Raw genomic sequence first — 14,668 nt, forward strand, 5'->3', positions numbered from 1 at the left:
GATATTACAATGTAAAAAGAAAGAACTGATTGCATTGGGAAGAGGATTTTGAGCATGCTGAATTTACGATACTGCTGGAAAATCTAGGTGAAAATGTAGATAAGCATATGAAATGCATATCTAGATTTAACAGTAAAACTTAAAGACATATCAATTTAATTTGCTTCTATTTCTTTTGTAAGTTGCAGAGTATGTATGTAGCTAAAAGAGGTAATAGTTAAAGACATGAAATTGCATGGAACCAAGGAAATGAATTTGAGATAGAGGGGAAAAAAACAAGAAGTAAATTAGAAAGCATATTTTCAAAAAGAGAGGTGTAAAGAAGAGAAGATTGTCAGGAAAATAGATAAAAGAGTTCCAGGAAAGTCAGGACAAATGCAATGAAACAAAAAAAGATAATTGCAATATGCATCAATAGTTTTAAGTATTTCAAAAAGACAAGGAGAATTAGATAAAAGAGGTTATTATTGAATGTACTAGTCTTAAGTGGCAGGTACATGTTTGGACTTTCCAGATAGTATGTCTGCAATAAGATTCCTAGAACTCAGTATAATCTCCCCATTTTAAGGTCATAAGATCTAAGCAGTAACCTTATTTCTCTGTGCAAAGTCTGTTTCTAGCAGTAGCTGGAAATATGTTTCATTAACTAACCAAGAGGAAGTCATCCTCAGAATTTTGCCTGCCACAACGGAAGTCTTCCTCTTTCAGGTCTACATAACTTTTTCTGCACACATTATGTTTCGTATTCTTTTTTTTTTCTTTTTTTTTTTTTTTTTGGTTCTCAGATGCCACTTTAATGAAGTTTTGCACTATACAGTGATAGGGGGTCAAAGATGGTGATTGTTTTTGAGCAAATTCACCTGCATCAAGGTGAATAGCTTGGGCTTCCAAGAACAGAAAAACGTTCTCCTTCCCCCTGGAATCCTCTTTCTGAGATGATAGGACAGGATTTCAGGAAGAGTGAGCACAAAAGACAGGGTAAACTAGTGAAAGGAGACAGGTAGAATTTTGAATTCTTCCCATACAAACAGGAACTAGACATGTGGTATCCCTCCTAAGTAAAAACACCCCAATCCCAGCTAGTTCTGCCTGAGGCCAAACTGCCTCTCCATGGAGACTGACAGGCGATGTTCATTTCATAACACTCCTCCCAGCAGTGTACCCAGAAGTGCAGAAGCCCGGGCAGTTGTGGTCAGTATACAACAGATGCAGCCTGCAGGACAAAACCCTCCAAGGCCTTCATCTTCACTGGCCCCTCAGCTGCTAGTATATCTGCCTGGCCATAGAAGAGCAGCCAGTACATACGTGGCAGGAAGGGCCAGAATAAGCAACAAAGCAAATGTGATGTGGGTTCTAGATGCTGGGTCAACATGGTGGCGAGACCAGTCACAGCCAACAGAAGGACCCATATGTCCCTGTCTCCTCCATTAGTTCTTCTCTGGGCGGTTTCTGTTCAGGACAGCTTTAGGGGCAAATTCCAGCTTGTCCTTGAGGCTCACCACCTGGGTGTGGTCTTTGCCTAGCAGCTCATCCAACTTGCGGTCCTCCCGGCGCTCTGAGATGCTCTTCTCCTCCTCCACAGGCTGGGGATCCTTTCCCCGGATGAACCATTCCAGGTGGTAGCCCACAGCCCCAACCACGAAGGCCACATGAATGTGACATAGGGAGCATAGGTACGTACCACAGTCCAAAACACAGGCCACATGACATCAGGCAGCCTGGTACAATTTACATTCCCCCCATGCAGAGTAATGCAAGAGGGTACCTTGCTGTATGCAACAGTTGCGCCCCTGACACAATCTGAGCCGCAGCCCGCACTCGTCCGTCCGGCCCCCGCCCTCTGTTAGTTCGCTGGCAACACCGATGTCGCCGCTTCCAGTGGCTGGTGGGGCCTGGCTCGGGACCCCCTACGTATCGTATTCTGTTTCCAGTGTTATGCAATGAATTTCTTGTTTCAATTACCTCATTCTCAGTATCTAAATGAACATTTGTTCACAGATCTTTCTAAGTAATACTCCGTACTGAAAAGCGAAAGAGAAGGGCTTCTTCCAATAAGTTTACAAAATGCTTTCTGCTTCAAGTTGTGAACCTAAGATTGACTCTCAGTATAGGTTGTTCAAAGACAGAGCCTTGGTTTAAAAACAACAACAACAAAAACTGACCACGGTGGGTGTTGTATGCTTTCCCCATGAGTCATGCACTCTTCCATACTAGGCAAAGAGAGTTGAAGTAAACATATCTCTGTGATTGAAGTATGGAAAAAACTAACACCACCACCAGCAAAAACCTGTCAATAGAAACACTGTTTCTCAGAGCCACCCAAATATTTCCTTTCCTGGTGTTGATTCCTTTGTGCACAAGCTTAATAAGCCTTTGGCTATCGCCTGAAAAAATAAAAAAAATGAAAAATAAAAACACCATTTCTCTCACACCAGATACTATAGTGCAAAGTGAGTCAGGCCTTTACATTCCCAAATCTGTCTCTGAAGACTCACTGCAGTAGGCAGCGAGTGTTCCTGCTTAATCAGGTATATTCCTTACAAAAGAAATGCAGTTTAAATTAGGATTCTGAGAGATACAGGAAGAAAGGTATTGGGAATACAAGGTATGCCTTAGTGATATAAAAGAATCCACATTCTCAGAAAGTTCCGCATAGAATAAATACCATTTCATCAAGGGAAACGTGTAGCAAAGTTACTCTGTCCACAGCAAACTGTAGCCTCCCTATTGAGGCGCTAGCTCCACCTCTAAACAACAAATTGTTCTGCATGACAGTCCTCTCATCCAAATTTGCTGCTCTGCATTTTATTTTGCTTAAATCTCATTGCAAGTAAAGAAAAAAACAAACAACATACCCCAAAGTTGCTATGACTAGCTCTTCTTAATAAACATTCAACCTTCTACTGTTCTCTTGGTGTCACTTTTGCTTTGTCCAAAAACTCAACTTCATTTTATTTTATTTTATTTTAGTCAGTTCCCCGGACAAAAACTCATAGACATAGACAATAGTTTAGTGGTCACCAGAGGGTAAGGGGGTTGGGGGGTGGTAGATGAGAGTAAAAGGGATTAAATATATGGTGACGGAAACAGAACTTTGTCTTAATATTCACCATATGGCTATCCCCTCTACCTACTCAAACAATCATTGCTCTTTGGGCTCAGACAACCTCACATCTTGGCATAATAAGCAACAGTAGTAGTTCGACTTTACTCTCTTTCATAATAAGGGTAGAAAAGTTAGGGTTATAGACAATTCTTAATCCATAAAATATCCCCAGAATGAAGTTGAGGCCATAGACCATTAAAAAAAAAAAGAGTGGATAAAATATTGGTTAAAAATTCAAAGATTTTACCTGGCATCTGTAAGCTAGCATTGAAAAACAATGACAACATGTATGTATGGACAACATATATGTATGTATTTAATGCAACTGGCATTTTTGAACACATACCAGTCTAGACACTATGCAGTGCACTTACATCTAGAAAGTTACTCTTGCAAACCAACAGCTTGGGATTTAACCATTGAGAAAAGAAAAGTATTTGTGAGTAATTAATGAGGGGCCAAATAAGGAAAAGAGAAAAGTGTCAAATAACAGTAAAATTTGTTAGGGGTCACAAGAAGGGAAGAAGGTGCCAGTATAATTTGAACTCTTTCTTCCAAAAATGTACATTTGGGGGCTCCTTCTCAGTGGCCAACATCTATTCTAGCAGCCTTGCTTCTACAAGTCCTTTTGCAACAATCAAAATTAGACAAGTGCAGCTCTGATTAAGATGACAAGGAGCCTTGGGCACATCCATGCAGAACAAAGAACTTCCCAGAGGAAGTAAAGAGAGGTTTTCAAATGGAAGCTGGCAAAGACATTTAAAACTTTTAAATGCTGCTGTTTTGTTTTGTTTTCATTTTATTTCATTTGTCCCAATATCAAGATATTCCCTAATCTAAAGTATTGGTCTGTGGTAAAGATCAAAATGAAAAATACAACACAAGGGGCAATGTAATGTTCAGATAGTCTTATTAAAGGCATTCTGCTTTGTTGCTGAACCTGAAAAACCTTTAAAAGTAAATTTAAATTAGCAAACTTAAAATAGATTATTAATTACCCATATTAAGTAAATAGCTATGATATAATTTGGCACACTAGTTAAGAAAACTAAGTCTCGATAACTTGATTGATGTAATTTTGTTCTCCATATATTACAATTTATAGAAAGCTGACTTGAAAAATTATTAGATGCAACTGATTGATGTAATTAGACCATGAAAATGAATGAAATCTTCTGACATATTAGGCAGTAACTCATTTAAATGAGGTACCTAATGTGTTAGATTCCAGAGTCAGATCAATTTCAGATAAGTAATTTATATTACTGAATTATATTCCGATTTATGAGGACAAAAATGTTAAACACTATATAATCTGATACCAAAGAATCATGGATTTTAGTGCTGAGGTTAAGTGCATAAATGTTTAATGAACTAAAACAACAAGTCAAGATTTTGTATGCAATAAAAGTAAATGATATAGTTCAAAACAGTGATAATTGCTAATTTATGAACTATTAAAACTTACCAGCTGTACTAGGTATTGCTAGGTTTAGTCTTCTAATGAAGGAAGTATTTTGCAAGCCAATAATATAGTTGGGATCTACTTTTAATAATGTATTCTAATGTAATTTGTACCAAGAATTTGAAATGTCATTTTCATTGGTAATGAATGAAGTGTTAGTTTATATAGTTTATAACTGAACTACAGGGATCTATCTATAACTACTTAACTACTCACTGAAATCTTGAAGATGTGCATATATGATATTTATACAAAAATAAAGATGTTCCAAAGGAAAATGATTTGTCACTTAGTCAAAACACTGTCTCAACATGTACACAGTGCAGAGTATGTTTCTCTCATTGTTCATCAAGGGAGAAGCTAGCATCTAATTTGGTATGCAATACATTTCTGGGTTGGGATAAAGGTATTGTGCAACCTATGAAACAAAGTGGCAATTGCAAACAGCAGCAAACTATGCCACCAGAGAGCCTAACAGCAAACCAAAAAATAATCTGTCTGAGTCTAAGACAAGAACCTCTGATCACAGAGCTTATGTCTTAATCACACATACACAGGGAAGAGCCTATTGTCATCTTTTGGTTGCAACAACAATGACCATTTAAAAATATATAAATGCACTGCTGTTTGAGACATCTAACACAGATATTTATATGTCACTGCACATATGTCTGTTTTTGTTTTGAAATAATCTTTTAAACTGTGGAAACTTCAATGACTAATATACTGTTTTCTCGCTCTTTAATAGTAGCTTGGGCTTTTGGGTATTTTGAGACACATATTTTAATGATTTCACCTAATTTTACATTCCAAGTGAGATAAAAATGCCTTTATATTTTAAAAAGTAATTGCTAATTATTGTAGCCATATATCTATGTTAATTATTGTGTGTAGTAGTAGATATTAAAACTAAGAATGATATAAATTGTTTCAACATTAAAATATTTAGAGTTTATTAATATTTTTGATATAAAAATAGTTTTATGTTATCAGAGTATGCATATCTTTTGGAGGGTAATATATGAATTAATCATTCTGTGGGTCTTTTTAATATGTTTATGTGTTGATAGCCACCTATATGATTTTCTAATATTATCTAGAATGAATTTAACTAAAAATTTATTTTATGTCCCTACTCTCATTCTTTCTTAGGGACAGGATTTTCATCTGTTTTAACGTGCATCATATTGTCAAAATGTCCAACCTTTCCATACACGTGCAGGAAATATTCTGGCTTACAACAACAGAGACAATTGTCCATCCAAGGGCAGAATGTTACGGAATCACCCAGGGCCAAGTCCAGAATACTTGCTTCCTAAGAAACTTGTACTTATGAGCATTTTATTTTGATATCTTTTAACTGAAATGAGATATTTGAGATTTCAAAGAAGCATCATAGTAATCCAAAGAAAATATTTTGGGGTAGGTACAGGAGAATGTTGAACTCTTTTTAAAAGAAAGAGTTTTTGTTTTGTTTTAGGTTTGGGAAAGTGGGGTAGTAGGAAGAGTGAGAAGAGGTGGTATATATACAGAATGGAATACTATACTGCCATACGATGAAATACTGCCATGTGCGACAACATGGATGGATTTTGAGATGACTATGCTAAGTGAAATAAGTCAGACGGAAAAAGTTGAAAACCACATAACTTCACTGAACTGAAAGAATCAAAGGAACAAGACAAACAAACAAAGAAACAAAAACTCATAGACACAGACACAGTTTAGTGGCTACCAAAAGGTACGAGGGGACGGGGGTGGTAGAAGAGTGTAAAGGGGGTCAAATATATGGTGATGGAAGGAGAACTGACTCTGGGTGGTGAGCACACAATGTGATATATAGATGATCTATTATAGAAATGTATATTTGAAATCTATGTAATTTTACTAACCATTGTCACCCCACTAAATTTAATTTTTTAAAAATCAAAAAGCAACAGTTGCTGGATATTTTCAACAGACACTATGAAAAGTGGTTTATAGCTGACATGCTTGGTAATGTGGGAAATATTTGTAGAATTTGATGCCAATTAGTGCCAAGATGGTTTCTGACCCTGGGGTTGGTCTTCAGAAATCTTTTTTTTTTTTTTTTTCCCTCCTCTTTGGTATTTCCTTTCTTTTTTTCTTTCTTTCTTTCTTTTTTTTTTTGGAGTCTCACAGAAAGACCACAAAACATGAATGTATCCATACAACCATGAGTGAAAGATTTTTGAAAGAAATAAATTGAAAAATAAGATTGGATATTGGTTTCTATAATAGGAAAACTGGATTATTAATTTCAATCAATATTCAACTGAGTTTTAATTTACTATGATTTAAATTCATTTATGTATAAACCATCATTTAAATACTTGTAAATGCATAATATATATTCATATTGAAATCTATTTAATCCCATTAGAGATTAAATACCTACTACTTCATTTATCTCAAATATTGCCCTAAGTCATTGAAATACTCTGGTTTATAACTACTAAATTTGATGTTTCTAATTCCAAAAGTTACTGTTCCATAGTAAATTCCAAAAAGGTAGCAAATTCCTGAATAATAATTATTGTTTATAGGAAATATCAGCTGTAATAGCAGAATTATACTGAAAACAAATTCTAATTTTACACAGTAACCCATACAAAATGGCAATTGTGTGTTTATGGGGATTGTGGTCCATCAACCACCACAAATGACCTTGAAAATCCAAAACATCATCAAACAATGTGAGCACTATTGGATTTCTGTCAAGAGCATAAAATGTTTAAAGAAAAATAGCAGAAGATTATAGAAAATTTCAGAGTATTATGTAAGAACATTTCACAGATCTTAGATTTATAACATCACAGTTTCACTTGGATACGCATAAACTACTCAGATTGGTCTATAGCCAGTATCATAACCATTTTGTAGGACATTTAAATAAGAATATGCAACAAAGATCCATTTTCCCTATGGAAAGTTATAAGTAAGAAGAAAATATTTAAAGGCAAAGAATAAAGGCTATTCAGTTTGTCAAATGCATTCTTGTTCGTGTATTTCATTTTTATATTGCGCATCTAATGATTTTCTTGTGGGTTATCTAAAAAAGCCTTCCTTTGGACAACCTTAACTAATAACTTGGCAGGTGTATTTAGAATCTTCAAGAGAACGTTCCTTTTTACAATGATAGAGAATAGGCTTAATTTTCTAAATTACTGTTTAATTTATGGTTGCTGCAAATAATTAATGCTAACCTTTATAGTATTTATTTAACTATAACAATGTATGCAAAAAAGAGATTAATAAAGGGTGTTTATTCGATCTACAAGGGTTATTGTTTATAGATAGGCATGAATGCACATATGTTTTCTCTTCAGAGTGTTAATAACAAACATAAGAGAGAAGAAATTAAGTACCCAACTTGGGTAAGAGGCAGAAAGAATTTTTGATATGAATTATTTTCCAAAATTTTCTAATATAAGTCCACTTGTGGACAGCTGCTTTATAGAAGTGCATTTGTTGGGGAAAGAGGAGAGGCAATCAAGAAGAAAACATATCTGCAAGTCTGATGGCTTGGTAATATGTAATACTAACTAGGCCTAACTACGTTTCCCAAATTTCGCCTTCTTGTATGTTTACAGTTAGAGTGCACCACAAAAGAGATTCTTGAGAGATTTGGAGCACCAAGGGGAGGCAGCAGATATTTTTCAGCTCACACACGTTGTTGCTGATCTGCTAACTCATATTGCTGATAGGAAGCAACAGCTAGGTATGCACTTGCTGGAACTTCCTCTGGATCCTTTGTCAGCTTCACCAGCTCCTAGGCCATAGGCCTGTATTCAGCTCTGTGATGAAGGGCCCTGGCTTCTGCAGGATATTCTCGCTACCAAGGGAATCCGAAGCAACAAGAACTAAAATGGGTTCAGTTCATAGTATAGGAATCTAGCTTGTTCTTGAAGGTTTCAGCCTAACCCTTGGGCTTCCCTACTTGACATCTATCTTCCCTAAATGACTTGCATGTTCAGTAGATGCTAAGATCTGGCATCAGATGTGGAAACAACAGCCTTACAGCTCCCACGATTTCATGATTGTATATGGCCACTTCCCTTTATGTATGCATGTATAGAGTAGGGGAGGGGGAAATGTCCTCCTTCTCCTCTTGGTTCTTATGACTGGTCAAATAATTAAAATGACATATGGAAGATTAAGAGGAGAAAATTAAATTTAATACATATGCATGGGGACTTCACATAAGTATAAGGAATTCCAAAGACGATAGAGCAAAATGAGGTATATATGTCTCCTGGACTAAAGAGAAGGAGGTAAGGTATGGCACTGCAATGGGAAGTAAGAGGATTCAACAGAAAATGAAGAGTTTATGATTAGTAAACAACTATTTGCTGAGTCATCTAAAGATACTGAGTGTCTGAGAAAATTTCGATCAGGGCCTTGTTTGGTTCCTCCCCTGTCTACCGTATCTAGCTCAAATTATACTATGGTTATCTGTGCTGATAGCTCTTCCTGAAACAGAACTTTTTTTCTTAATTCTGTTAGACAGTTTAAGGCGAAGGTCAAAAGTTCTTCCTGAGTCTTCTGTGCCTTAAAACTAAGGACCTTAAAATAATTAATATTGCAAAGAGGCATATTCTGGGGTGGCAAACTCTGCTTCCCTTCAATACACACAGATACACAGACACACATAGCTCTGCTTCTCTGGCTGGATGTTGATTGATGCAACGACTAATACTTTTTGTCAATATCATGGCAGATATGACAAATCAGCCATCTGATATAGAAATGGAGAATGAGACATTCATTAGATGGAAACAATCAGAGCCAAGGGTGATTTGGAAAAAAATAAGTTCACCGGAATCCACAGGGTGTTCTGAAGGTTGTAAGATAGTTATACAGATGTTAGCAGGCTGAGCAATCCAGGCAGAAATACGAGTTACATTCCCTGCTCCAAAATGTTCCTTCATGTTTTTCCTCCAGCCTGTCTTACTCATTTATACCCAAGTTTCACAAAACCTTCTAAAAGATCTTTAAAATACAAATCTGATGTCAATCACATGCTTAAAATGAGTCCCTTTTCCAATGAAAAGCACTGTAATGTACTGTAATGTATTAATCCCCCAAATCTATTTGTACATCTATTGTGTACCAGGAAATCTGCCAGGCTTTGGGGATAGAGTGTTGTAAAGATAGACAAGTACCTTCCTTAATCTTTTGGATATTGCCTTCTATGATTTTGAAGATTATATTCCTTTGTAGAGAAAAACTCAACATACAATTATCATTGCATCTATGTCTTTCCTCACAGAATATTTTAACAGTCATTGTCCTTCTCAAGAAATAATTTCCTTCCTTCTGCTTTGATCTGCTTAGTTAAGGTAAAAAATTTTGTTTCTATCTTATGTATTTTTAAAGTTGCAGGTTATTCTGCTCTTTTTTGTCTTTCTAATCTTATTTATAAAGGTTAGCTTCTGTACTAATGCTTGTTTCTGTGGATAAAAAAAAAAAAGGTCTATGGAAAGTAATCTCACAGGATGATCTGATCATAAATTCCTAACTGAGCAGGTCTTGGTGGGTGGTCATGCCCCAGGCCTATAACTTAGTAAAAGTTCTATTTTTGCCTTAAGCAAGCCCTGTCTATTGTTTCTGTGCATCTAGGTTAACACGTCTTTGAAATAAACCACAGCCACCCTCAAAAGAGCACATAATCTTGTTACCTGCCCTATAATCCAATCCCTGCCTTTTCCCCCACCTCCATGTAATCTTCTTCACGGTTGGTCCCTCCTTAATTTCAAATGCGTAAAAGAAGCTACAAAACTGTTATTCTCAGGAGCATTTGAGACTGTGTTCCCCAGGGTATGTAGTCTGTTAATTTAACCCAGATAAACTGATAAAGAAATTTTCTACAGATTTGGACATTTGTTATGTCAACACATCTATATATTGCCATTGTAAATGCCTTTTGTAAATGGACACTCCATGGACAAATACAAATGAAAATAAGTGGCTTAGTTTTTCCTATTGAAAATGGGTTAAGAGATTCTCCTACCCTTCATTTTATCAGATCATTAACCTTAGAAAACTTATGATTTTAGTATTTCCTCATTTCTTTAAAATGTATGTAATTCCTTTTATAGACTTAAATAGGCTACTCCTCAGCTGCCCTTTTGTCAGCTTTATGATCCAAGGATTTCTCAAAAATCTGGGAGCCATCTTTTTGAAATGCCAACATTAAGGAGGATAGTACCCCATCTTCCAATTTCTGTAGGTGGAAAGAAATCTACCCTAGATGGGTATCTTATTCCGAGTTACAAAACTACTTCTTGTCATAAAGAAATAAGTTTGTCTTTCCCTCCAGATAAAGTTATTTAGCCAACATAGCTAATGACTCTAATTACCAGGTAAATTTAAGATAAATTATGTGTGAAAATAGTGCTATCAAGTCCACTTACTTAAGGACAGTTATGATTTATTTTGAAAATATTTATGTAATGAGTTATTTCTGCTTGGCTATCATTTTTTCAAAATTAAATATATTAGAGTAACAATTGTCAGTAAAGTTACACAGGTTTCAGGTGTACAATTCTATAATACATCATCTGTAAATCACATTGTGTGTTCACCACCCAGACTCAGTTCTCCTTCCATCACCAAATATTTGATCCTGTTTACCCTCATCAACGATCCCCCACCCCCCTTACCCTCCGGTAACCACTAAACTATTGTCTGTGTCTATGAGCTTTAGTTTGTTTGTCTTGTTCCTTTGTTGTTTTCAGTTTTATATTCCACATAACAGAGAAATCATATGGTTGTCGACTTTTTCTGTCTGACTTACTTCATTTTATTGCAGCTTTATTTACAGTGGCCGAGACATGGAAACCACCAAAATATCCTTTGATGGATCGGATAAAGAAGATGTGGTATATATACTCAATGGAATACTATTCTTCCATAAGAAAAGATGAAATAGTGCCATTTGCAACAACATGGATGGATCTTGAGATTATTATGTGAAGCAAAATAATAAGTCGGCTTGGCTATCTTAAATGGTGAGATCTGTCTTTGCACTCTTTTAGTAGATAGCCTATGATTCAGGGTCAGCGTTTATTCAACAACAAAACTGTTTTCTTTCTCCACTACTTCTTTAGAGGGGTTTTTTTTGGATTGAGAGGAGATTTTGTTTCTGATACTATTTCCCACCAAAATTCATGGAATACTTTCCTGGGGAACATTACTAAGGAGGTAACCTTTTAGGTTTGCAAGAAGTTAGTTGACTCAAACATAAGAATATCTGCTATATAGGGTTCAGAGTGATTCAGATGTTGACATAAAGGAAATACATAAAAATGGGTCCTTGACTTTCTTGTAAATCAAAGGGAGATACTTGAAGCTGACAAAACACAATGCGTTTTCAGGCATTCATTGCTATCTATCAATCCTTTGTTTTTATAGATTCTTTTAGCTTAAATTTTAGGGGATTCTGGTAGAAAAATATTTTGAAGCTAGGTTCATTTCAAAACACACACACACACACACACACACACACACACACACACACACACACACACAACTGCCTAATCCTGAATGATTAGAAAACAATCAAATGAGGAATATTATGATAATTAACATAATTTTTGTTCATATTTGAATAACTAATTAACCAATTAGCATACAGTCAGGTTAGAACATGTATTAATGAGGGGAAATTTAAAAATTTAATTCCCATAGAAGATTATTAGCTTTGTTTTATTTCACTTTAGATACCAGTACCCAGCGAACCAATTTACAAATATTATTAATAAAATCTGCTGGGGTATAAAGAAATGGCTAAAGTCCACAAGTGCATAGTCCATAATTAATTATAGAAAGTAAAATAAGTAAATTATAAGATTTATTGTTAAAAATTTACTAATGTAAATTTTATTTGCCAAGTTATAATGAATATGTGACGGACACAAATTAGTAAACATTGTTTTATAATTGCACTAATTCCTAAAAATTATCTTTTCTTCTTTCCCAGAGACTTTTAAGATCAATTAAGTTATGTGTATCTTGGGCTGGATGTTTTAAGAAAGACCTGAAAAGGGTAAATAATTTACTAGTATTGGGGAAGATTCATCACGTATTGTCCTGGATGGGGAGGGAGATTGCAAGGCAAGAGTTTTGAAGCAAGTCTTGATGAACTAGAAGTTTATTTGTTTTGTTCTAATGAACAAGCTGTAGTCTTGATAAGGAAGTGATTTGGGATGTTTTAAAGGTTATCTTATCGGAACAAGTATTTCCTGGAGAAAAATAGTTGTTGTTGTTGTTGTTGTTGTTGTTGTTGTTATGATTATTATTATTATTTGGCGTGGTCTCACATACACAGGATTATATTCTTGGTTTTAGTTCAAAGAACATAAAATAACTTAGAAAGTAAATACGTCAGAATATAAGGTGTCAGCATTGACACAATATTTTATATTGAGTGTTTTTTTTTCCTTCCAGAGTCACAAGAAGGAGAATGACTATCAAGAAAATCACTTCCAATGTTGTAGACTGTTTCTTTCAATATAGATATTTTAAGTAATTAAAGTAGGAACACAAAAAAAAAAACAAAAAAACAAAAGAGAATCACACTGAGTTGCTGTATCACTACCAGGAATGAAATAAAAGGGCAAGAGCTTCATTTCAGTTAGCCTTCTCAGTTTCAGACAACAGAACCCAATTTAATCATTTTAAACAGAAAAGAATCGCCAAAGTGTATTAGTTTACCTACAACATTTCGAGAAAGACCAGATAAACAAGGTTGGATGCTATATTGTTAGTATATAGTTAGAGTGGCCCAACAAGCCCATAGGGCAAATTCATATGAATTAGAGAAAGATGTCCCTCCCAGCAGACACAACTCTATGAACGCATACCTTGTGAAGGACCTCCAGAATGATTAATAGCAATGCCTGAACCTTACAAAACAATGCACCAAACCGCGAATGACACAGCCAGGAGAAGTACCCAATTGTAACTAGTGGATTGTTCTAGTGGAAACCCTACTAAGTCAATGCCTATTACTTGACTCCTAGCGCATTAGAGAAGAACAGCAAATTATTTGCTAGAGCTGCTCTAAGAGAATCAAATGTGTGTACCACATCATCTCATGTACAGTCATGCACTGCATAAGGACACATCAGTCAACGATGGACTGCATATATGATGGTGGTCCCATAAGATTATAATGGAGCTAAAATACTCCTATTGCCTAGTGACATCCTAGCTGTCATAACATTATAGTGCAAGGCATAACTCACATGTTTGTCATGATGCTGGTGTAAAGAAACATACTGAACTGCCGTTGTATAACAGTACAGAACATAAATGATGTACAGTACATAATACTTGACAATGATAATAATAATGCCTACATTACTGGTTTATGTATTTGTTACACTTTTATTATTATTTTACAGTGTACTCTTTCTAATTATAAAAAGAAAAGTTTACTGTAAAACAGTATGCTGCCTTATATGAGCAGCGTCCTCATGTATCTCTTGTTGACCACATATCTTTATTGCATCATTTTCTCCTGTGCTTGATTTAATCTCATGTTATTTTGTATAGTAGTAGCAAGCTGTAAAGGCTTGTAGCTTTGGAGCAACAAACTGTACCATATAGCCTAGGTATGCAGTAGGCTATACCATGGATGAATGTGAAAGTATATTCTATGATGTTAACACAATGATGGAATCTCATAATGATGCATCTGTCAGCACATATCCCTGTCAATAAGCGGTGCATGACCCCACCACATTACTCACTTCTGCCTTCCAAGTCTTATGAGGATACATCTGGTTGACCTAATTAACTGAGATCACATGGTGAGTCTTTTGTGTTAAAGAATCTGCATAACTTTGTTTTGAGAGCTCAGCCATAATGGCAAGAAAACACTAAGGAGAAGGGATTTGGAGTGAATGCTAAGAGCTAATCTGCAGAATCTAAACATAGCATTGATCCAGAAACCATTCACTGAGAGTCTGCTGTAGTTTAAACATTGTGCTAGGAATATACTTAAAAAGCTCTGTCTAGTCTGTTATATGAAAAAAAAAAAAAATTGTTTAAAAAAGGGGATCTTATCTGGG

The 14,668-nt window shown here is 35.5% G+C and overlaps 1 pseudogene; it reads right to left on the reverse strand.

The window, feature by feature from the left end:
• Nucleotides 1–1,381: 1,381 nt before the first annotated feature.
• On the reverse strand, nucleotides 1,382–1,705 carry LOC117021018 (small integral membrane protein 12-like; annotated as a pseudogene).
• Nucleotides 1,706–14,668: the final 12,963 nt, after the last annotated feature.

Source organism: Rhinolophus ferrumequinum, chromosome 4, assembly GCF_004115265.2.
Source record: "Rhinolophus ferrumequinum isolate MPI-CBG mRhiFer1 chromosome 4, mRhiFer1_v1.p, whole genome shotgun sequence".
Lineage (NCBI taxonomy): Eukaryota > Metazoa > Chordata > Mammalia > Chiroptera > Rhinolophidae > Rhinolophus > Rhinolophus ferrumequinum.